Source organism: Chironomus tepperi, unplaced genomic scaffold (genome assembly GCF_022539635.2).
Source record: "Chironomus tepperi strain 1889 unplaced genomic scaffold, CSIRO-AGI_Ctep_v1 contig_9, whole genome shotgun sequence".
In the NCBI taxonomy this organism is placed as follows: domain Eukaryota; kingdom Metazoa; phylum Arthropoda; class Insecta; order Diptera; family Chironomidae; genus Chironomus; species Chironomus tepperi.
Genome location: NW_027226131.1, coordinates 1,488,494 through 1,513,625, shown reverse-complemented (window position 1 = coordinate 1,513,625; position 25,132 = coordinate 1,488,494). Strand labels below are relative to the sequence as shown.

The 25,132-nt window shown below is 29.9% G+C and overlaps 1 protein-coding gene across 1 annotated transcript in view; it reads right to left on the bottom strand.

Moving 5' to 3' along the window:
- LOC139086688 (uncharacterized) overlaps positions 1 to 25,132 on the bottom strand; it is a 73,332-nt gene that overhangs the window by 16,828 nt on the left and 31,372 nt on the right. The gene's annotated exons all lie outside the window — the stretch shown is intronic.

The window sequence follows — 25,132 nt, the reverse complement described above, 5'->3', positions numbered from 1 at the left end:
TTGATGATTCTATTAAGGAAGCACTAAAAATCAGAAATGAGGAATTCAGAAATAAAGTTTTGAAAATTCTTACAATTTATCTCAATATTACATCAACAAATACTTATGAAAGCCATAAAGACTCAATTATTGAAGCTGTACATTGCAATATTAAAAATCATTCTCCTTATGAACCGTATATTGATTCAGTAACAAAATACTGCGACTACAAATTTTTTGATATCATTTTTCTATTAAAAGAATATTTTTTGGCATCATTTGAGTTAAGTTTTGACCAGTTCATTGAGACTTATCAAAGATTTTATGGTGAATATTGGAACATAGCCATAAAACCTGATATTAGACTTCTTTTTCATGTGACTCTCAAAGATATTAAACTAGATGGAATAAGCAGACTTATTCTTAACAAATGTCGATTTATTAATATGAATTCATCAATTTTCGAAAATTTCAAGAAATTAAGTAATTACAATAAAATTTTTAATGGATTGCTTCAAAGAAAAGAAAAGAGATTTTTGGTAATTTTTAGTCTTCAACAGGTTTTTAAAAATTGTGTATTTAATTATATTTTTTTTTGATTATCTAGCGTGAAGTCAACGCTTTACTAAATAGCTCCGAAGACAACATTGATAATATTTCTAAACTTCTACTGAATGCAAAACTTACCAAAAAGTTGCTGTTAGGACGTGAAAGCGTGCAAGACTTGAGCAACCTTGAAAAAGTCTTGTCAAATGGCAAAATGTGTTCAATTTTGGAAAAACTATGGAATAAATTTGATTTGGGAAAGAAACCAGAATATTTTTTATTGGTAAGATGTAGTATTCTTACAGAAAAAGAGCATGTTTTTATGGTTTAAATTGAATGCTTTTCATTTGCTTCTTTATAGACTCACTATAATTAATACGAAAATATATCTATCTTTTCAGAAAAATCCAAAAGGGAAATACTTAATGGAATACGTAATTCAATCAAAAAACATCAACCAACTGACGTCTTTTCTCTCTTTACCAACGCATCATTGTAAATTTTCAAATGACACATCCAAGAGTTACATGATGTTACACAATATGCTGTTTTATTCGTGCAATGGAAAATCATTATTCGAAGTTTATTCAGATTCAGCACTAAATCAAGGCTTAGATCCACAATATGATTTTGTCGAAAAACTCGCTTATTTACTTGAAGAAATTGGACAAATTAATGAAATTAAATCATGTTCATTCGTAAACAGTTTGTTGATGAAAGTAAACAGTAATGAACCTGATTCCCAAAATATAGACATTCTATTGGGATACATGATTGCATATTGGAATCCTAAATTCGACTATGTTCAATCATGTAAGCAAGTGTTAATCGAAAAGAATCATTTCTTTGATCTTTTATTCATGGTAATCGAGAATCGTTCAGATGAATTTATCTTTGAATATAATTCGAAAATAATTCAAAAATCAAATATTGTGCCAAAAAAGTTGCTGAATTTGAAAATAATTTGTGTTTTAATTTTGGCTGCAATAAGAAATGACAAATACAGCATCATTGATTGTATTTTCACAAGTAATTCGTTAGCTATTACCGAGTTCTACTTCGCTGAGAATATGAAGGTGGGAAAAATCAACAATCATGTAGCTTTAAAGATGCTTGAGCATAATTGTCTATTTGAAGGAAACAAATTTCCAACAAAATGGTTAACAAGTGACATTTTATCAGAATTCTTAGATTCAGGAGTCAAAGATCATAACGATGAGCTTATCGAAGTTGATTATTCCTTCATGTCCAATATTAAAAGGCAGAAAATCAAAGTTACAGACAAAAATGACGTTACAGATGATTTACTGTTCAACGAAAATTTAGAGACATTGGAGTTCATTGACACGAATGAAAGTTCAATGAATATTCTGTCACATCCAATCATCAAAACTTACATTGATATAAAGAGACTTAAATATCACAGAATATTTAAGTATAATTTTCTTGTGTTTTTGATATTCTTTGTAATTCCATTTTCAAATCTTGTAGAATCCACGGATTCAGATATTAGTTATTATTATTATTATAAAGATAGTAAAAATATTGATCTTTATATTTTTTGGTGGGATTTTTTTACAGTTTATTGGATGATTGGGATCTTTTATATAATTATTCGTGAAGTATTTCAGCTCTTATTCTCGAAAAACAAACTTGGTTATTTCAAATCAAATATTTTAGATTTAGCTCTTATTGCCTATTCAATATCATTGGCTTTCAATTATTATTTTCCAGTGTTGCAATGGAAGATGTCTGCCGAAGACAAAGACAGCAGATTCTTCCACAGAATTTGTCTTTCAAAAGATTTTATCTGCGGAAGAAAGTTGTCTTCTTGCAGATAAATAAAATTGTCTTTCGGAAGATTGTGTCTTCCGGTAGATTTAATCTTCCGCAGACAACTGTCTTCCAGTAGACAAAAAAATGTCTACAGGAAGACAGAATCTGCATGTAGATTTATTCTGCCGCAGAAAAATCTACCAAAAATTTTATTTTTTGTAAAATCCCTTATTTAGCAATATTATACCTATTAATTATGTAGTATTTATGTTCGAAAACATAAATATTAATGTTTCAATGCTTTAAAAATATTGTAGATCATTTAAATCACATGTAAATCGAGAAAAAACAACTTTTGATTTTCAAAATGCCGTTATTTTTTGTTTACATTTGTTTTCGTTCAATTTTGCATGAAAATTCCATGTAAGTTGATATTAAAAGCTTTGAAACATTAATATTGATGTTTTCGAACATAAATAGCACATAATTAATAGGTAATATATTGTTAAATTAGGGATTTTGCAAAAAAAATAAAATTTTTGGTAGATATTTCTGCGGCAGAATAAATCTACATGCAGATTCTGTCTTCCTGTAGACATTTTTTTGTCTACTGGAAGACAGTTGTCTGCGGAAGATTAAATCTACCGGAAGACACAATCTTCCGAAAGACAATTTTATTTATCTGCAAGAAGACAACTTTCTTCCGCAGATAAAATCTTTTTAAAGAAATTGTCTTCTGCAGAAAAACTGGCAGATTGCAACACTGTTATTTTCTTTATAATTTTGGAAATCAAAAATATATTTCGAAAATTGTTGTGATTGCATTGACTACATTAGTGTTTACATCCAATAATCCGAATATGAAGTATCCATTGTACTTACATATCTTCAAAAAAGTTGGATTAACATTTGTTAGTATCATCACCTCATTCATAATGGTCTTAATAGCATTCAGTCATTCATTTTTTGTTCTATTCAACTCGGGAACATTGAAAACTACTCATAATGAACCAGAGATTTATAGTTTTAAAGCGCCGGCAGGATTTCAAGTTAACAATACAAAATTTAAAAATTTTGATAATATTGAGACATCATTTGTAAAAGTTCTTACAATGTTAAGTGGGAATTACTCTTTGGAGCCTTATGAGCTTAGAAAATTTCAACTTTTATTTTTCGTCCTTTTTTTCATTTGTTCTTCAATCCTTTACAATCTTATTCTTGGATTGTCTATTGAAAATATAAGTGAGGTTAAAAAAGGATCGAAAAGTTTTATTCTGTCCATAGAACTTGGAAAAATTATTGGCGTTGCTACGAAATTAAGAAGATTTTATGAAAAGATCAGGTAAGTTTTCTAAGCGATCAATGCTTTTTTAAATTAAGTAAAATGGTTTTTCTTATATCACTTAGTAAAATCAATTCCTTCCTTGGTAACGTAATCATCGCATGGCCTCTTAAAGTTATACTTGTACACTTTCCATTAGGAGTCATCAAGTTCTTTATTGGCAGATATATTTTCATCCACAACATATCAAAAATTTACATCAATAAAAATTCTGGTAAAGTTTATGTTAAAGCACATGATGATTATAAATTAATCCTTAAAATTGGAAAATATCGAAAAGATAAATTTAAAATTGAAAAGGAAACTTTAAAAGAGATTCAAGGAATTGTGAACAATAAGAAGAGTTATGGAGTAGGACTTGCGAGCAGGGCGCTACAATAATTTTAACTGATAAATACATAGTAAATCACACTTAATTGGAATATTTAAATCATATGTTAAAGTACTTACTTCAAATTGCTCTTTACCAAAAGCATTTCATTGCATTTTCGATAATTTATTTAATTAAATGTGCTTAATAAAGATTAACAACACTTTTTAATTCACTAAACCATCTTTTAAACTCTTTGATGATCTTGTTAGCATCATGGATAAAGACATGCATTTATATAGATTTCAGGTCACAAAAAAGCATCGGAACAATCGGAGTGATTACTCAGTTGTTGTAAGGACCAGATCATAAATCTCTCTAAGCAACAAAAATCTGTTAAGTATTTTTTCGTCTACAAGCACACCAAGCATGAGTGATGATACACTTCTTTGTTAACGAAATAATGAATTTGGCGCTTTTGTTGCTTAATGAGAGGAAAAAAATTAATTTATAAGAAATTTTTGTTTGCATTCACAATTTATAATGTTTTGTTGCCTCTGATGCCTTTTAATTAGCTGTGAGAAGAGGCCTCTTTTTTGGATATTCATGTTCTTGATGGTGAAATTTGTTTATTTTTGTAAATATGTTAATCCGACGAGCTGTAAGGTGCAAAGCTAATTATCAATTGAGGAATTCATTAGCTGCGTTGAATATATTATGTACAGAAACATGTGGACAAAAATTTAAAAAAAGTAGGAACTCTTTTTTGAGCTGCATAATATTCAGGGGAGCTGTTAATCAATTCCCAAACCATAGCTTAAGCTTTTTAAGCATTTTTACTGAACTGCATTTAGTTTTAAACCAATTAATTATGCTCAGGTCATCGTAAAATTGAAGGTCTGTAGACACAACCCTTAAATTCCCCCTTTGGAGCTTTTTTGCATAACAATTATGATCCATATTTGCATATATATGTCGTATTCGTAAAGTATATGATTACATAAAATCATCTTCCCTAATTTTTCGAAAATCATTCTGAGTTGAAGTGTCAACTGGAGTGTTTGTTGTAAAAAATTCTGTGAAGAAGATTTAATTTCATTTGGGTTATAAAGGTGTACTGGTAGAACTTCATACTATGGATATATTGATTGAAAAAGGAATCCAACCAAAGGATGTCAAAAGTGGTGTGGTAAGTTTAAGATGTGAATGTATTTTATTTTTCAATAATACCTAATATAATTTAATTAACTCATTAAAATGTCTCAAGGAAATAGATATTGATCATGACTCGAGAGTATTCATTGATAATAGTAGAATAAAATCTTATCTACAGGATGTTATGAGACATTATTTAACAGATACAGATATAAATATTTTGAATTTGTTTAGCATCTTGATGCACGATTGGAACGAGCCAAAGGTTGAATCATTTGAATCTTTTGATTACTTTTTGGGTGAGAAATTCGAGGCTTTTGAATTCTTTGGAGTATCTATGATGAAGAAATTGCTGAATATTTCTAATGTGGATGAAATGCAGCCATATCAACAGGTGTTTTTGAGAATAATTTACCAATTCCTACACGAAAAAGAATCTAAATTAGAGAAAATTATGGAAAAGTCTGGATTTGACGAGACCACAGCAGAAGAATATAAAAATTTTCAATGCATGATTGATGATTCTATAAAGGAAGCACTAAAAATCAAAAATGAGGAATTCAGAAATCAAATTTTAAAAATTCTTACAATTCACCTTAAAATTACGCCAACTTTTGAAAGAATTAAGGAAGAGGTTATACAAGCCGTGCATTACAATATTGATGACTATTCTCCTTATGAACCATCTATTGATTCAGTAACAAAATACTGTGACTTTAAATTTTTTGATCTTATTTTTCGCTTAAAAGAAAATTCTTTGGCTTCCTTTGAGTTGAGTTTTGACAGATTTATGGAGATTTATCAAAAATATTATGGTGAATATTGGAACATAGCCATAAAACCTGATGTAAGGCTTCTTTTTCATGTGACTCGAAAAGATATTGAGCTTGAGGAGATAAACAGTCTTATACTTAACAAATGCCGATTTATTAACATAAGCACATCAATTTTCGAAAACTTTAAGGAAATCAGCAATTATTTCATAATTTATAATGGGATGCTTCAAAGAAAAGAAAAGAAATTTTTGGTAAATTTAGTTTTCAACTTTTTTTTTAAATCATCCTTTTAAATAAATATTTTTGTTTGAATACTTAGCATAAAATCAACGATTTACTAAATAGCTCCGAAGACAACATTGATAATATTTCTAAACTTCTACTGAATGCAAGACTCATCGATGCTAGACTCACCGATGCAAGACTCACCAAAAAATTACTGTTAGGACGTGAAAATGTGCAAGAATTGAGCATTCTTGAAAAAGTCTTGTCAAATGGCAAATTGTACTCAATTTTGGAAAAGCTATGGAAAAAATTTGATTTGGGAATGAATCCAGAATATTTGTTGTTGGTAAGATGCAAGATTATGTCCACGAGTAGACATGTAATTAGTTAAAGATTAGCCATTAAATACCCATGTAACCAAAAAAATGAACAGCCTAATACATAAGAATTTTCCACTTATGTATGTTCCATGTATTTTCCTTAGGACACTATTGTTGTATGGAAAAGGAAGATAATAGAGGCAATATGACATCAATTTAATTTGATGTTTATGAAAAGGGGCGGAATGACAGACAAAAATGAAAAGAAATGGATAATATATAGATTTTCTATTGATGTCAAAGGACAATATATGGAATATTTTGGTTACTCGGACTGCTTAAAATAATAAACGTAATATATACTTATTTTTTCAGAAAAATCCACACGGAAAATACTTAATGGACTACGTAATTCAATCTAAAAGCATAAACCAACTGATGTCTTTTCTCTCTTTACCAACGCATCAATGTAAATTTTCAAATGACACATCCAAGAATTACATGATCGTACACAATATGCTTTATTATTCGTCCAATGGAAAATCATTATTCGAAGTTTATTCAGATTCAGCATTAAATCAAGGCTTAGATCCAAAATATAATTTTGTCGAAAAATTAGCTTATTTACTTGAAGAAATCGGAAGCATTGGTGAAATTAAATCATGTTCATTCGTAAACAGTTTGGTAACGAAGATAAGCAGTAATGAACCTGATTCCCAAAATATAGACATTCTATTGGGATACATGATTGCATATTGGAATCCTAAATGCGACTATGTTCAATCATGTAAGCAAGTGTTAATCGAAAAGAATCATTTCTTTGATCTTTTATTCATGGTAATCGAGAAACGATCGGAAGAATTCATACAAGAATTTCATTCCAAGATAATCGATCTTGATGATACAAACATTATGTCTAAAAAGTCATCGACTTCAAAATTGATATGTATTTTAATTTTGGCTGCAATAAGAAATGATCAATGCAGCATCATTGATTGTATTTTCTCAAGTAATTCCTTAACTATGAAGAAGTTCTACTTCACTCAAAATATGAAAGTGGGCAAAATTAACAATCATGTAGCTTTAAAGATGTTAGAGCATAATTGTCTATTTGAAGGAAACAAATTTCCAACAAAATGGTTAACAAGTGACATTTTATCCGAATTCTTAGATTCAAGAGTCAAAGACCACATCGATGAACTTATAGAGGTTGATTATTCTTTCATGTCCAATATTGAACGCCAAAAAATCAATGTTACAGGCAAAAGTGATGTAACAGATGATTTATTGTTCAACGAAGATTTAGAGACATTGGAGTTCATTGACACGAATGAAAGTTCAATGAATATTCTGTCACATCCAATCATCAAAACTTATATTGATATAAAGAGACTTAAATACCACAGAATATTTAAGTATAACTTCCTTATTTTTGTGATTTTCTTTCTATTTCCATTTTCGATGATTTTACAACTCAAGATTGATTGGAATGATTTTAAAGAACAACGTATTATAATAGTCCTTATTAATTTTTTCGCTGTTTATTGGATGATTGGAATCATTTACATTATTATTCGCGAAATTTTCCAATTCATATCTTCGAAAAGCATACTCGGATATTTCAAATCAAATCTTCTAGACTTGACACTAATTGCCTTTTCTGTTTATTTGGCTTCAGACATGGTTTTAGGCAAAGTCTATGGAGCCGCCATAGGTGCACATAAATATATTGCGAAAATTGTTGTGATTGTATTGTCTGCTTTGGTTTATTCATCTGATAATCCTAATATAAAGTATCCATTGTACTTACATATCTTCAAAAAAGTCGGATTAACATTTATTAGTATCATCACCTCATTCATAATGGTCTTAATTGCATTCAGCTACTCATTTTATGTTCTATTCGACCCAATAACGTTGAAAGCTATTTATAATGCATCATTGGCTCAAGGTGAGGAAATACCAGCAGGATCTCAATCTAACAATACAATATTTAAAAATTTTCATGATGTTGAAACATCGTTTGTAAAAGTTCTTACAATGTTAGGTGGGAATTATTCTATTGAGCCTTATGAGCTTGGAGATTTTCATGTTTTATTTTTCATCCTTTTCTTCATTTGTTCTTCAATCCTTTACAATCTTATACTTGGATTGTCTATTAAAAATATTGATGAGGTTAAAAAAGGATCAAAAACTTTTGTTCTGTCCATTGAACTTGGTAAGATTATTGGCACAGGAATAAATCTGAGGTGGTTTTATCAAATAATTAGGTAAGCTAAATTATTAAAATATTTTCCATTTAATTCAGATCTTTTTACCCAATTTAACCTAAAATATATTTTTGTTTCCATTATTTAGTAAAATCAACTCATTCCTTGATAAAGTAATCATCATATGGCCTCTAAAAATTATATTCGTATATTTCCCATTAGGAGTCATCAAGTTCTTTATCGGAAGATACCTTTTCATCCACAACATATCAAAAATTTACATCAATAAAAATTCTGGTAAAGTTTATGTTAAAGCACATGATGATTATAAATTAATCCTTAAAATTGGAAAATATCGAAAAGATAAATTTAAAATTGAAAAGGAAACTTTGAATGAAATTCAAGAAATTGTTAACAATAAGAAGAATTATGGAGTAGGACTTGCGAGCAGGGCGCTACAATAATTTTAACTGATAAACACATAGTAAATCACACTTAATTGGAATATTCAAATCATATGTTAAAGTACTTACTTTAAATTGTTCTTTACCAAAAGCATTTCATTGCATTTTCGATAATTTATTTAATTAAATGTGCTTAATAAAGATTAATAACATTTTTAATCCCCTAGAACGTCTTTTCAATTCTTTGATGGTCATGTTACGATCATGCATAAAGTAAAGCATTTATATAGATTCCAGGTCATAAAAAAACTGTCATCGATACAATCGGAGTCATCAAGCAATCATTTAAAAAGAACTTTGTTTTGCTTCAACAAACAGCGCATCAGAACGTGTTGCAATGTCAGCTAAATTAATGTCTTAAATACACAATTTAGCTAAGATAGCTCTTCCTTACAAAGGATTTAATATATTACATGTTTGAGCGATCAGATTCATAAGTATAATATAAATTGACTTGGATTTTACTGGATGTTGTTTTTTGTTAGGAAAACGAAGCGATAAAAATGCGCTTAAGTCCCTCGATTAAATTACAAAATCGAGGACATTTGTATTTTTTTGAAAATTTATGTTTTTAACGGTGAAATTTCTTGATTATTGTAAATATGTTAATGAATAGAGGTGCAAGGTGTAAGCTAATTAGAAATTAAGGAATTCATTAGTTGCGTTGAATAAATTATGTACAGAACCAGAATAAGCGAAAAAGTGTGAAAAGGAGGAACCTTTTTTAAGCTTTATAATATACAAGGGAGCTATTAATCAAATCCCAAGGCATAGTTAACATCAAAGGAGGGTTTATAATCCTGATTTTCCAATACCGGAATTCCGGTATTGACATTTCGGTATTACAGTATTGATTTCATTATCTTAGGATATTTAATTTTTTTCTCAATATTTAATCAACTGATGACCAGGAATGTTTACTTTTGAGTCAATTATAATACCAGTATTAATTACGGGATCCTATGATTGAGAATTATTCAATACCGGGATAGAAATTTTAGACCGATATTGAAATCCCTACATCAAACTAAGCTGCACTTAATTAAACCTATTAATTGCGATTAACGCAATGTAAAATTAAAAATTGATAGACACAGCCCTAAAGCTTCCCTTTGGAGCTTTTTTTTGCATAACAATTATGATATTTCCATATTCGTATCCCTAAAGTCTATTACATAAAAAATTATGTATCTTGCTAAGTTTTTAATACTCATTCTGTGATGAAGTGTCAACTGAATTGTTTGTTGTAAAATTTTGTGGCGAACTTTCAATTTCAATTGGGCTTTTAAAGAAAGAAGAACTTAAATGTGCATTTACTTTCTGTCCTCATTAAGTTAGATATTTTTTGTAATTGAATGTTGTGCTGCATATAGAACTTTATATAATGGATAAATCGATTGAAAAAGGAATCCAACAAAAGGATGCCAAAAATGGTGTGGTAAGTTTTAAATGTGAATGTAAATTTACTTACTAATAATATAATTTAATTAACTCATTAAATTGACTCTAGGAAATAGATATTGATCATGACTCGAAAATATCCATTGATAACAGCATTAATTATGGCATAGGTTGCTTTACATGCACTAAGAATATTCTGAATGCATTATATTCCAATGAAGATTTATCAGCAGAGATCAGCTTTTATTTCAAGTCCAATAGTCAAACTAGATATCGCCAATTTTGGACAAAAAAAGTTGATCTTCAGGATGTTATGAGACATTATGCAACAGATAAAGATGCAAATATTTTGAATTTGTTTAGTATTTTGATGCACGATTGGAATGAACCGAAAGCTGAACCTTTTGATTATTGTTTGTGTAAAAAATTCGAGGCTTTTGAATTCTATGGAGGATCTTTGATGAACAAGTTGTTGAATATTTCTAATGTGGATGAAATGCAGCCATATCAACAGGTGTTTTTGAGAATAATTTACCAATTCCTACACGAAAAAGAATCCAAATTAGAGAAAATTATGAAAAAAACTGGATTTGACAAGATCACAGCAGAAGAATATAAAAATTTTCAATGCATGATTGAAGATTCTATAAAGGAAGCACTAAAAATCAAAAATGAGGAATTCAGAAATCAAATTTTAAAAATTCTTACAATTCACCTTAAAATTACGCCAACTTTTGAAAGAACTAAGGAAGAGGTTATTAATGCTGTGCATTGCAATATTGATAACTATTCTCCTTATGAACCATCTATTGATTCAGTAACAAAATACTGCGACTTTAAATTTTTTGATCTTATTTTTCTATTGAAAGAAAACTGTTTGGCTTCTTTTGAGTTAAGTTTTGACAGCTTTATGGAGATATATCAAAAGTTTTATGGTGAATATTGGAACATAGCCATAAAACCTGATGTAAGGCTTCTTTTTCATGTGACTCGAAAAGATATTGAGCTTGAAGAGATAAAAAGACGAATACTTAACAGATGCCGATTTATTAACATAAGCACATCAATTTTCGAAAACTTTAAGGAAATCAGCAATTATTACATAATTTATAATGGGATGCTTCAAAGAAAAGAAAAGAAATTTTTGGTAAATTTAGTTTTAACTTTTTTTTTTTGAAAAAAAAGGTCATCAAGCTTTTAAATAAATATTTTTGTTTGAATACTTAGCATACTTTAAATCAACGATTTACTAAATAACTCATTTCGATAGAACAACATTGATAAGTGTTTTTCAATTTCTAAACTTCGTACTTATGAAATGCAAAATCCGTTACGAAATTCTTGAAAAAGTTGGTGACTGGAATTTAGGACGTGAAAGCTGGATGCAAGACTTGAGCAACTAGATCTTATTTTTGGATCTTGAAAAAGTGACCTTTAATCAAATGGCTGGGACAAAAATGTGTTCATATACTTTGGAAAAACTGTGGAATACTTAATTTGATTTGGAAGGATAATATTTCCTTCTAGAATAAAACTTTTGCTGTTAGGACGTGAAAGCGTGGTAAGATGTCAAATGTGTGTTCATTTTGGAAAAACTTAATAAATTTGATTTGGGAAAGAAACCAGAATATTTTTTAAAAATGTAGTATTCATGTTTTATGGTTTAAATTGAATGCTTTTCATTTGCTTCTTTATAGACTCACTATAATTAATACGAAAATATTTTGTAACTGATTCTGTTCTTAATGCAAGAATTTATTTCTAATTGTTTTTTCAGAAAAATCCAAAAGGGAAATACTTAATGGACTACGTAATTCAATCTAAAAACATCAACCAATTGATGTCTTTTCTCTCTTTACCAACGCATCAAAGTAAATTTTCAAATGACACATCCAAGAATTACATGATATTACACAATATGCTGTTTTATTCGTGCAATGGAAAATCATTATTCGAAGTTTATTCAGATTCAGCATTGAATCAAGGCTTAGATCCGCAGTATAATTTTGTCGAAAAACTCGCTTATTTACTTGAAGAAATTGGACAAATTGATGAAATTAAATCATGTTCATTCGTAAACAGTTTGTTGATGAAAGTAAACAGTAATGAACCTGATTCCCAAAATATAGACATTCTATTGGGATACATGATTGCATATTGGAATCCTAAGTGCAATTATGTACAATCATGTAAAAAATTATTAATCGAAAGGAATCATTTCTTTGATCTTTTATTCATGATAATTGAGAAACGATCGGAAGAATTCATACAAGAATTTCATTCCAAGATAATCGATCTTGATGATACAAACATTATGTCTAAAAAGTCATCGACTTCAAAATTGATATGTGTTTTAATTTTGGCTGCAATAAGAAATTACCAATACAGCATCATTGATTGCATTTTCACAAGTAATTCCTTAGCTATGAAGAAGTTCTACTTCACTGAGAACATGAAAGTAGGAAAAATCAACAATCATGTAGCTTTAAAGATGTTAGAGCATAATTGTCTATTTGAAGAAAACAAATTTCCAAAAAAATGGTTAACAAGTGAAATTTTATCAGAGTTCCTAGATTCAAGAGTCAAAGATCATAACGATGAGCTTATCGAAGTTGATTATTCCTTCATGTCAGATATTAAAAGGCAGAAAATCAAAGTTAGAGGCAAAAGTGATGTTACAGATGATTTATTGTTCAACGAAGATTTAGAGACATTGGAGTTCATTGACACGAATGAAAGTGCAATGAATATTCTGTCACATCCAATCATCAAAACTTACATTGATATAAAGAGACTTAAGTATCACAGAATATTTAAATATAACTTCCTTGTGAATGTGATTTTTTTTCTAATTCCAATTTTGTTACTTTTATTAAAACGTGATGATTTGATTCCCATAGCGAAAACTGATTATAATTATTTCGAAACTATTCTTAAATTCTGGATGATTGGAATCAATTATAAAATAATTAGCGAAGTTTTTCAGCTATTGACATCAAAAAGCATACTTGGGTATTTCAAATCAAATCTTCTTGATTTAACACTCATTGCTTTTTCTAATTACTTAGCTTCATGCATATCTTCAGACATTAATTACAGCATATATTCATACAAATCCGAAAAATCAGATATTATTAAATCATCTGATAATTATATTCCGAAAACAGTTGTCCTTGTATTATCAGCTTTAGTATTCACATCCGATAATCCTAATATAAAGTATCCATTGTACTTACATATCTTCAAAAAAGTCGGATTAACATTTATTAGTATCATCACCTCATTCATAATGGTCTTAATTGCATTCAGCTACTCATTCTATGTTCTATTCGAGCCAAAAACGTTGAGCGCTATTTTAAAGGATTCAAACGCTAATTATACGGAAATACTAGCAGGATCTCAATCTAACCATACAATATTTAAAAATTTTCATGATGTTGACACATCGTTTGTAAAAGTTCTTACAATGTTAGGTGGGAATTATTCTTTTGAGCCTTACGAGCTTAAACGAATCCAACTTTTATTTTTCCTGCTTTTCTTCATCTGTTCGTCAATTCTATACAATCTTATTCTTGGTTTGTCTATTGAAAACATAAGTGAGGTTAAACAAGGATCAAAAACTTTTATTCTGTCCATAGAACTTGCTAAAATTATTGGCGTAGCTACGAAGCTAAAGAGGTTTTATCAAATAACTAGGGAAGCTAAAATATTTAAATATCTTCCGTGTAATTCAGATCTTTTTACCCAACTTAACCTAAAATATATATTTTTTTCATTATTTAGTAAAATTAATTCATTCCTTAATAACGTAATCAACATATGGCCTCTAAAATTCATATTCGTATATTTCCCATTATTAGCCATTAAGTTTTTTATCGGCAGATACATTTTCATTCACAACATATCAAAAATTTACATCAATAAAAATTCTGGTAATGTTTATGTTAAAGCACATGATGATTACAAATTAATCCTTAAAATTGGAAAGTATCGAAAAGATAAATTTAAAATTGATAAAGAAACTTTGAATGAAATTCAAGAAATTGTGAACAATAAGAAGTAATCTGCATGCTTATATTTGTTTACTGGCAAAAACTGATATTTTGACTTATAAAGATCGGAATCTAATAATTTGTAAAATTTTTGGCGTTTCTGTTTAAATGTAGAAACTCCTAACAATTAAATATTAAAATTCAAAAATTATTACCTGTTGCATTTCGCTTTTTTTACACTTTTATCTCATTTTTAGATGTTTTTAGAATATTTTGGTAATGCACATTCCTTTATAAAAATCAAATGTTTCCTCAGGAACTTATGAAAATGTCAATTGAATTTGAAAAGATGTTAGCATAAATGTTGTACATTATTCCAAATTACATCATTAACAAAGGTTTTTATGCCTCTTTAAATGCTGACAACTCTTAAAACGGCTTTTCCTTTGAAATGTAAATGAAAATAAAAGTTTTTTAAATGTGAAAAAACGTAATTTTTGACTTAACTTAATAATTTATACGCGAATGTTATTATTTCCAGTGTTGGATCAATCGATTACTTACTTCGCTCGGATCAATTGTGACTCATGGTCTTCCTCTGATGTAACCAGATATCGTTGGCTTTCGCTTGTTAATTTCTAATACCAAATGCAATACAGTCTCTGTCAACAGCTTATTTCCATGAATTCTTCTCAGATTTCAATCGACTATGGTTAGTAAAATGAGTGAATCATTCTGATTGAACTCAATTCCATCGAAGGATTTAAAACACGAAACAAAAATTCACACAAAAGGTGACAAAATTCCATTATTTCCGTATTCTACGTTTATTTTGACGTTTTAATGTTCAACAGACCAATTAATCAAGTCTCATTCCATACTTCAAGGATCGAAAGTTGTTGTTACAAAGCTACTATGAGCTTTAAACCTAATAATTCTGTACGACTCATCGCAAAATTCAAGGTCAGATGGCCGAGCCTTAAAGTTTCGCGATTTTGTGCTATATTCGCATAACATGTATTTGCATACATCATATTCATACAGTTAAAAGCAACAGCTGTGTGCGATAATTATATCTAATATGACACAGTTGGGGTTGGTGTGGACATTTACATTCATCGCTAATTTCGTTCTACTTTCACCTTTTAAAAATCATTCTGAGTAGAAGTGTCAACTGGACTGTTCGTAGTCATTAAATGTAAAAGTGCCACTTCCTGATCACATTGATAGGTTTTAGAAAATATTTAATTTGTGGTGCTTTAGAGCTTCATGTTATGGATAAATCGATTGAAAAAGGAATCCAACAAAAGGATGCCAAAAATGGTGTGGTAAGCTTTAATTGTGAATGCTAAGCTTTTTTAATTAATAATATAATTTAATTACCTCATTAAAATGACTCTAGGAAATAGATATTGATCATGACTCAAGTGTATCAATTGACAAAAGGAAAGGTTATGACACAAAGAGCATTCTGAAAGCAGTTGCTTCCAATGAAGATTTATCAACAGAAATCAGCTTATATTTTAAATCCTATAGTCAAACTAAATATCGACAATTTTGGACAAAAAAAGTGGATCTTAAGGATGTAATGAGACATTATGCAATAGAAAAAGCCAATATACTGAACTTCTTTAGTATTTTGATGCACGATTGGAATGAGCCAAAGGTTGAACCTTTTGATTATTGTTTGTGTGAAAAATTCGAGGCATTTGAATTTTTTGGAGGATCTTTGATGAAGAAGTTGCTGAATATTTCCAATATGGATGAAATGCAGCCATATCAACAGGTGTGCTTGAGAATAATTTATCAATTTCTGCACGAAAGTGAATCCAGATTAGAGAAAATAAATAAGCAAACTGGATTGGATAAGATCACAGCAGATGAATACACAAATTTTCAATGCATGATTGATGATTCTATTAAGGAAGCAGTAAAAATCAGAAATGAGGAATTCAGAAATCAAATTTTAAAAATTCTTGCAATTTATCTCAACATTAGATCAACAAACTCTTATGAAAGACATAAAGATGTAATTATTGAAGCTGTGAATTATGATATGGAAGATTATTCTCCTTACGAGGTATCTATTGACTCCGTATCAAAGTTCTGTGACAACAGATTTTTTGAGCTCATTTTCCTATTAAAAGAAAATTGTTTGGCTTCCTTTGAGTTAAGTTTTGACCAGTTCATTGAGACTTATCAAAAGTTTTATGGTGAATATTGGAACATAGCAATTAAACCTGATGTAAGGCTTCTTTTCCATATGACTCGAAAAGATATTGAGCTAGATGGGATCAGCAGACTTATTCTTAACAAATGCCGATTTATTAATATGAATTCATCATTTTTGGAAACTTTCAAGGAAATCAGCAATTTTAACATAACTTTCAATGGGATGCTTCAAAGAAAAGAAAAGAGATTGTTGGTAATTTTTAGTCTTCAACTGGTTTTTAATGCTGTGCAATCAAATATTTTCTTTTTTATTTGAATATCTAGCACGAAGTCAACGCTTTACTAAATAACTTCGAAGACAACATTGATAATATTTCTAAACTTTTACTAAACGATAAAAGATTCACCAAAAAATTGCTGTTAGGACGTGAAAATGTGCAAGACTTGAGCATTCTTGAAAAAGTCTTATCAAATGGCAAATTCTATTCAATTTTGGAAAAACTATGGAATAAGTTTGATTTGGGAAGGAAACCTGAATATTTGTTGTTGGTAAGACACACGATTATATCGTCGAGATGACGCAACTAGTTCAAGATTGATAATTCTCAGATTCTCCATTTTCAGAAAAATCCAAAAGGAAAATACTTAATGGACTACGTAATTCAATCTAAAAACATCAACCAATTGGTGTCTTTTCTATCACTGTCAACCAGGCTGTCAATGCATCAAAAGAAATTTTCTAACAACACATCAAAGAATTACATGCTCGTACACAATATGCTGTATTATTCTTCAAATCGAAAATCATTATTCGAAGTTTATTCAGATTCAGCATTTATCCAAGGGTTAGATCCGCAGTATAATTTTGTCGAAAAACTAGCTTATTTACTTGAAGAAATTGGACAAATTGATGAAATTAAATCATGTTCATTTGTAAACAGTTTGTTGATGAAAGTAAACAGTAATGAACCTGATTCCCAAAATATAGACATTCTATTGGGATACATGATTGCATATTGGAATCCTAAATGCGACTATGCTCAATCATGTAAGCAAGTGTTAATCAAAAAGAATCATTTCTTTGATCTTTTATTCATGGTAATTGAGAAACGATCCGAAGAATTTATCATAAAATTCCATTCCAAGATAATCCAGTTAGAAAAGTCAAAAATTGTATCTAAAAAATCATCGACTTCAAAATTGATATGCGTTTTAATTTTAGCCGCAATAAGAAATGAGCAGTACAGCATCATTGATTGTATTTTCACAAGTAATTCGTTAGCTATGACCGAGTTCTACTTTACTGAGAACATGAAAGTGGGAAAAATCAACAATCATGTAGCTTTAAAGATGTTAGAGCATAATTGTCTATTTGAAGAAAACAAATTTCCAAAAAAATGGTTAACAAGTGACATTTTATCAGAATTCTTAGATTCAAGAGTCAAAGATCATAACGATGAGCTTATCGAAGTTGATTATTCCTTCATGTCAAATATTAAAAGGCAGAAAATCAAAGTTACAGGCAAAAGTGATGTAACAGATGATTTATTGTTCAACGAAGATTTAGAGACATTGGAGTTCATTGACACGAATGAAAGTGCAATGAATATTCTGTCACATCCAATCATCAAAACTTATATTGATATAAAGAGACTTAAGTACCACAGAATATTTAAGTATAACTTCCTTATGTTTGTGATTTTCTTTTTATTTCCAATTTTGATTCTTTTATCCGAAAAGTATAAATTTGAAGAATTTGATTATTGTGAAGGTTGCGAGTTGTTCCGTGTTTACTGGATGATTGGAATCATTTATATAATGATTCGTGAAGTTTTCCAGCTGCTATCCTCGAAAAGTATTCTAGGATATTTCAAATCAAATCTTCTAGATTTAACACTTATTGTCTTTTCTATTTACTTAGCTTCAAACTATAATTCGGAAAATTCTTATGCATCTTATGAATACATTTCAAAAATTGGTGTCCTTGTATTGTCTGCTTTAGTGTTTACATCCGATAATCCTAATATAAAGTATCCATTGTACTTACATATATTCAAAAAAGTCGGATTAACATTTATTAGCATCGTCAGTTCCTTTATAATGGTTTTAATTGCATTCAGTTACTCATTTTTCGTCATTTTTGATGCAGAAACATGGAACAAAGTATATGCCAAATATGGCTATACGGACCACGTTTATAGTTTGCAAGTTAACAGTTCGATATTTAAAAATTTTGATGAAATTGAGACATCATTTGTAAAAGTTCTTACAATGTTAAGTGGGAGCTATTCCATTGAACCTTATGAGCTTGAACAATTTCAACTTTATTTGTTTGTACTTTTCTTCATCTGTTCGTCAATCCTTTACAATCTCATACTTGGATTGTCTATTGAAAACATAAGTGAGGTTAAACAAGGATCAAAAACTTTTATTCTGTCCATAGAACTTGGTAAAATTATTGGCGTAGCGACTAAGCTGAGGAGGTTTTATGAAATAATGGAGTAAGTATTCTGACTAAATATTTAGATGATTTTACAGATTCATGCCTGGTTCTAAGAATGATCAATAACATCTGGATCGATTAGTCTTTCTTAAAACTTGGTGTCATTTATATGAAACTAGACATTGATTATAAAATTGAGATTTATCATATTAATAACTAAAATCTATATTTTTCTTCCATATCTTAGGAAAATCAATTCATATCTTGGCGACAGAATCATCGTATGGCCCATTAAAATTTTAATTGTATATTTTCCACTACGAGTCATCAAGTTCTTTATCGGCAGATACATTTTCATCCACAACATATCAAAAATTTACATCAATAAAAATTCTGGCAAAGTTTTTGTTAAAGCACATGATGATTATAAATTAATCCTTAAAATTGGAAAGTATCGAAAAGATAAGTTTAAAATTGATAAAGAAACTCTAAATGAGATTCAAGAAATAATGAACAGTAAGAAGAAGGACTTGTGAGGATGACACTGACATAAAATTGGCATGTCAATGTCTAGTTAATTACTCGTTATAACGAATTATTAACTCTGGTGAACAGTCACTAAAGGAATCAAACTTGAAACAAACAATCAAATGACAATGTACTCCTATCTCCATAATACCGCCATAAAACTTAAATCCAAAATTCTATATTTATAAATTCAAATAAGTTAAGAAATAAAGCCTTCTTTCAAAAAAGTAAAAGTATCAATGTCGACTTTCAAAAGTTTGTCTTTCAGATGAATTATTTTGACATGGTATAATAATCAACACCGATGTGAAGTCATGAATTAAATCCACATATATCACATCCTACGCAATATTAAATTTTCACAAAAACGAGCTTTATTTCCCATGAAACTCCCACAAATAATCTTTTTATGGCAAATTTATCTCGTGTTATTTAAATGAAGATATTATTTTGTGATTTTATTATATACTGATATCCTTAGCGAGAAGGTTTATGCATGTATATCTGCGTGTGCTTATTAAAAAGTTCGTATTTTTCTAGATTCAAACTTTTTCTATTTCAAAAAATTGTGAAATAAATTATCAAAATTCAGGGTTGTTAAGAGCTGACTAATCATTCAAGCCTACACATCATCTAGGCATTATTTTTACTGTACTTGCATACCTGAGTTGACAGGTTTTCATTGGACTGGTTGTATTTTACGAACTAAGGATTCAAAATCGCTTAACGATCAAATTTTTGAAAGATACACGACGTATAAATGGCAGGAATTCCAGCTTCAGGTCAGCATAACTCTGGCTATCAAAGTCTGAATTAGGCAATGAGACTCATAACACCACTGATTAGAATCGAAATTCTTTTTTGCGAACATTGACTAGGTGAAGAAATCTCGTGAGACAATCATGATGATGAATTATTACGCAATTTAAACAGATTGAGAAAGGAAAAAGTTTCTTCATTTTTTTTCCATCCCCAAAAGAGATTTAAACTTTCATGTTAGAACGAAATGAGATTTCTTTTATGCTTTCATGTTTCCCACAGCCTTTAAATTATTTTTTTTTTTCTCTTCTTCATCCAACAAACTGAAAAGTTCATTCCATGAACATCAAAAGATTTCTTTTTTTACTTTCCTTTTCCACACAAATGAGCAACAATCCGCAGAGTGATAAATATGGTTCATTTTACGATATTAATGCCTGTCTTGCCAATTTTCATGCTTTTACTCAGAATTCTAATGAATTTGTTAAATTTACATAAAGCATCTGTGGTCATTTGATGGACAAATGCGATTATTGAAATTTTTACGACTGTCTGGATGTTTAAGTTTGGCATTTAAATGAAACATATTTCATGAAAATGCTTTATGGGATTATTTACCACAGATATTATATATTTTAAGAGTAATCCATCTATTGAACAATTAAGTGACAAGGAGAATTCAAGCTTTAGCTAAATAAGCTTTACCATAATATCCTCAATCAAAATATGTCCGAAAATTCTATTAATGGTCAATTTAATGTCAAACACATTTATTTTTCTAGAATTGAAGTGTGTCGTGGCATAGAAAACGATTATAGACCAATATATTAAAGAAAATTATGCCTTAAGCTATAATCCAGAGCTCGAAATTGACCGGCTTTGAAAAAAAATTGGAAAAAATTGATATCTACGATTCCATGTGAAATTCAAGTCGACTTCGAATTCTACTATAAACTAAGCGATTACCTTTTGTCCTTGAAATTTCCTTCTGTCTAGTCAGCTATTGAGGTAAATTAGTCACTTTATATTGCTTTAAATACTTAAACACCAAATTTTTAATTTTTTGTCATTTTTTACACGCTCTTTGTTGTTGTAAACTAAAAAAAAAACTGAACTTATCCTTTCTTATTTTCACCACTTTCTCAGCTCAATTCATTTTAAATTTCTAAATTCCGTTAAAAACATTTTATTGATTGAAAGCAAAGGTTTTGTGGCAATTTAAACTGAAACTGTTTGTAGTTAAGTTTCTATGATGAAGAATAGAACTTAATAAGTAATAATAATTACGATAACAATAAAGATTAACTAAATTAAACCACAACTCTACCAAAAAAATAAAATACAAAGAGTCGTTCACCAAAAACAGCATTAATTGATTTCAATCCCAAAACTTGATGCCATTCAGTTTCGAATTACAAAATCCACTTGACCAAATTGACCGAAAAAACTTCCGCAATTTCAGTAAATCCAGCATTGACTCATAATAGAAAATATTTATCGAATTTCTGTCATTAGTACAGGCTGCAAACGACTGCCATTAATACCACGATTTCGGAATATAATTTTCGTATCCATAAAGAATATTGATAGCCAAAGCAATAACAACATCGAAATGCCTTCAATATAAATTTCCTTCCTTAATAAATCACTTAGAAAAGTTAGTAAATTAAGTTGATAGATTGACAGGTCGAAGCTCAGAGATTAGTAAAATTAATGAAGTTCCTAACCTTCTGCTTATTAAGTCATAATCATGAAATTAGAGTTGAGGAATTAAAATAATTTCCACTCATCTGGTCTTGTCGTTAATTCCATTTTTCATCAATCAAGATTTTCGTTGATTAAAGACTTATTACGTCTTATTTTCCTTTGTTTTTAAGCAGAACAATAAACTTTGCGACTATGTATAGCTGTTGGCAGTAAAGCAACAACAAAAGAATACCATTGTGAACAGCTTTCTCATATACTTTATTAATTCTTAACATGTTAGTAAGCATAATTTATGAATCAAACAAATTTGTTTCTGCTTCCATTCCATTTGTGTGTGAAATTAATGCGGTTAGGTATGAAATGAAATGAAAATTAGAAAAAGGAGATGAAACTTTGTGGTTACTGTGGAGTTCCTGAATGCTATGCAGTGGTGGGCAACATTTTTTGAGTCACGGCAAGCAGGATGTATTGTGATTCCGAGAAGCTTTTGAGACTAAGCAATCAGACTGGAAGCTATAGCCTCTTAGTTACGTTTAATGTTGACGTGCCCAACCCCTCTGCCTGCGGACACCATTTTGTATGCCATGTGAATAGAGCTAAATAGAGGCGGCTTCTAACTTCATTATGTGGCTCGGATTGTATTTTGTATCCATTAATTTTTCATCTCATACAGAAAGTTCCTTTCCCTATTCCCAAAAATTCTCATATTTATGTGTCATACGTTCTATGCATGAAGTAAAAATACATTCATTATAAAACAATAGACGAATGTGGATGTAGCACAATGTAGAGCATTTAACTAATTTATTTGTTCATTTATATGAGTGAAATATGAAGAAGGAGAAAATTAGGCAGTAAAAACAAAAATCGATGATGCATAAAATTGTTGAACTCATTAGTGATGGGTGACTGTCCCGAACGACATAAATGAAGAACGCTTTGCCATGAAGCTTTTAAGGCTAAAGCTCTGTAATTAACACCAAATGGAGACTTCCTCCATCTGGATCCATGTGGAGTCTATCACTCAATTCTGTTTAATCTTCAAAGTAAACCTTGAAAATCAGCATGAAATACTTTGTTAATTACTTCCTTGCTTACTTAGACTTTGTTGCCATTCCACCTTACTTAATTCCAGCACTAACACTAATTACCAACTAAAAAATTCAATTTCAGTTCCTTTTTTTTTTGCTGTGGAAATTAAATCACAAACTTTATGACCGTGAAATAACTTCCTAAACTTTTACGAACGATAGTTCAGGACCTTTTCCTTTACATAACTAATTTTATTGTAAATTTTAAGGTGTTGCTGTAACATTTTGTGCTTTTTTTTATTGGATACCTTTCATAAATTGTCCCTCACAATTTGATTACTTACAGTTGAGTTACAATTTCTGACATGACTTTTTGGAGATTTGATATGGATTTATGAAATTGATTGGATATTTTTTTGTACCTTTTGAGGTAGAAGGTGGGAGGAAAATTCTCTGGAAACAAGATATGACTTTAATATGTAAGTATGAAGGAATGGAAGTTTTATGCCAAGTTTGATGAATTTAAGGCTTTGATTGTCAATAATTTGAGACAGCGAAACGCTAAGCCTCCAATTTTGTGACACATCAATGTCACAATGACACAGCAATCCACGAATGAAGTAGGATCTACCACGGAGCATTAAAAGTTCTTCTGAACTTCTTTTATTATTACCAAATTTGAGCCACTTGTATGCGACATCCATACAACATCCATATTGTTGCTATTTGGAATCTACATTACAAGCTCCATGGCGAAGACATTTCCAATTGTGTCGCTCTGGATTCTTATTCTAAATAGGACAAATCGGCTAATCGCTCAAAAATTCGGCCTCAGTCAGGCTTGACTCTTTGCAAGATTTGGTTTAAAACCGGTAAATTTGACACCAAATCACACCGGTTCAAATTCAACAATATACCAGATTTACGTCAGTCTGGTGTCAGACTTTGGATCCGTTAGCCGACAAGTTCCACTCAGGAATGTTTTGTATCACTCTAGTCATGCCGCTGGGACATAGTATTGTATTTCGAATCTTACTGGACTAAGGCTACTTTTTAGGGTCATGTCCAGAGAGAAGAGGTTCTTGTTCAGAAGGTGATTCTTTGGATATTAAGTACATATTGCCAAAAATGACATTCCGCACTAGCCTTTCATAAAATCAATAACAAAAATCGATGTGCCCTTGAAAGCATGCAATGGTTCGCAAGCATGATAAAATACAACAAATCCCTTCCAATTTGCCGCCATAATTTCACCGTGATAAACAGCAAATACCTCTCAATTTATCAAGAAAGCTCAGCGAATCATTCAAATATGAAAAATAGCTTCATAAACTTCCACCCTACATTACTATCTGTATCGTAACCTTTTTCTTGTGCTTTACATTTTCATTTATTATTTCCCATACAAATTCATTCAGTCATAAACATTTGTTCATTCTTAAATAGCTGCTTGATATCTCGCGACTCGTTTGGACGTAATAAAAAATTTGCTGCTTCTCGTGCTTATCATTTCATACTCAATCTCTGTCACATGACTGAGTTTTCCCTTTTTAATATCATCAAAGATTAATCACGCGCTCATTGATGCACGAATTTCTGTTCCTTCATTGTCTTTACGCTTTATTGAGTGCCTTATTTCGTTAACTTATAATAGATAATGTGCCTGACGAAAAGTGTAACATCGCGTCGTTGTCGCTGTTTATTTTATCGGAAAGTCACGATTTATAAGATATATCTATTCTACTTTTGGCACAAACAAGCGCCAATCGCGAGAATAAAATTATGTATTTTTACACGGTGCTTTAAGTTCTTTCCATATTTTATTTTACGCACTTTACATGAGTTTTGGATTGTTTTTGTAGTAGACTGGAGAGGGGGATGAAGGATTGTGAGAAAATTTGAGGAATTAATGTAGCATCCTGAAAGATGCACGACGCTTGAATCTGGAGACCAGCGTGACTCTAACGTGGATTTTGTTGAATTCTACTCATGCCAT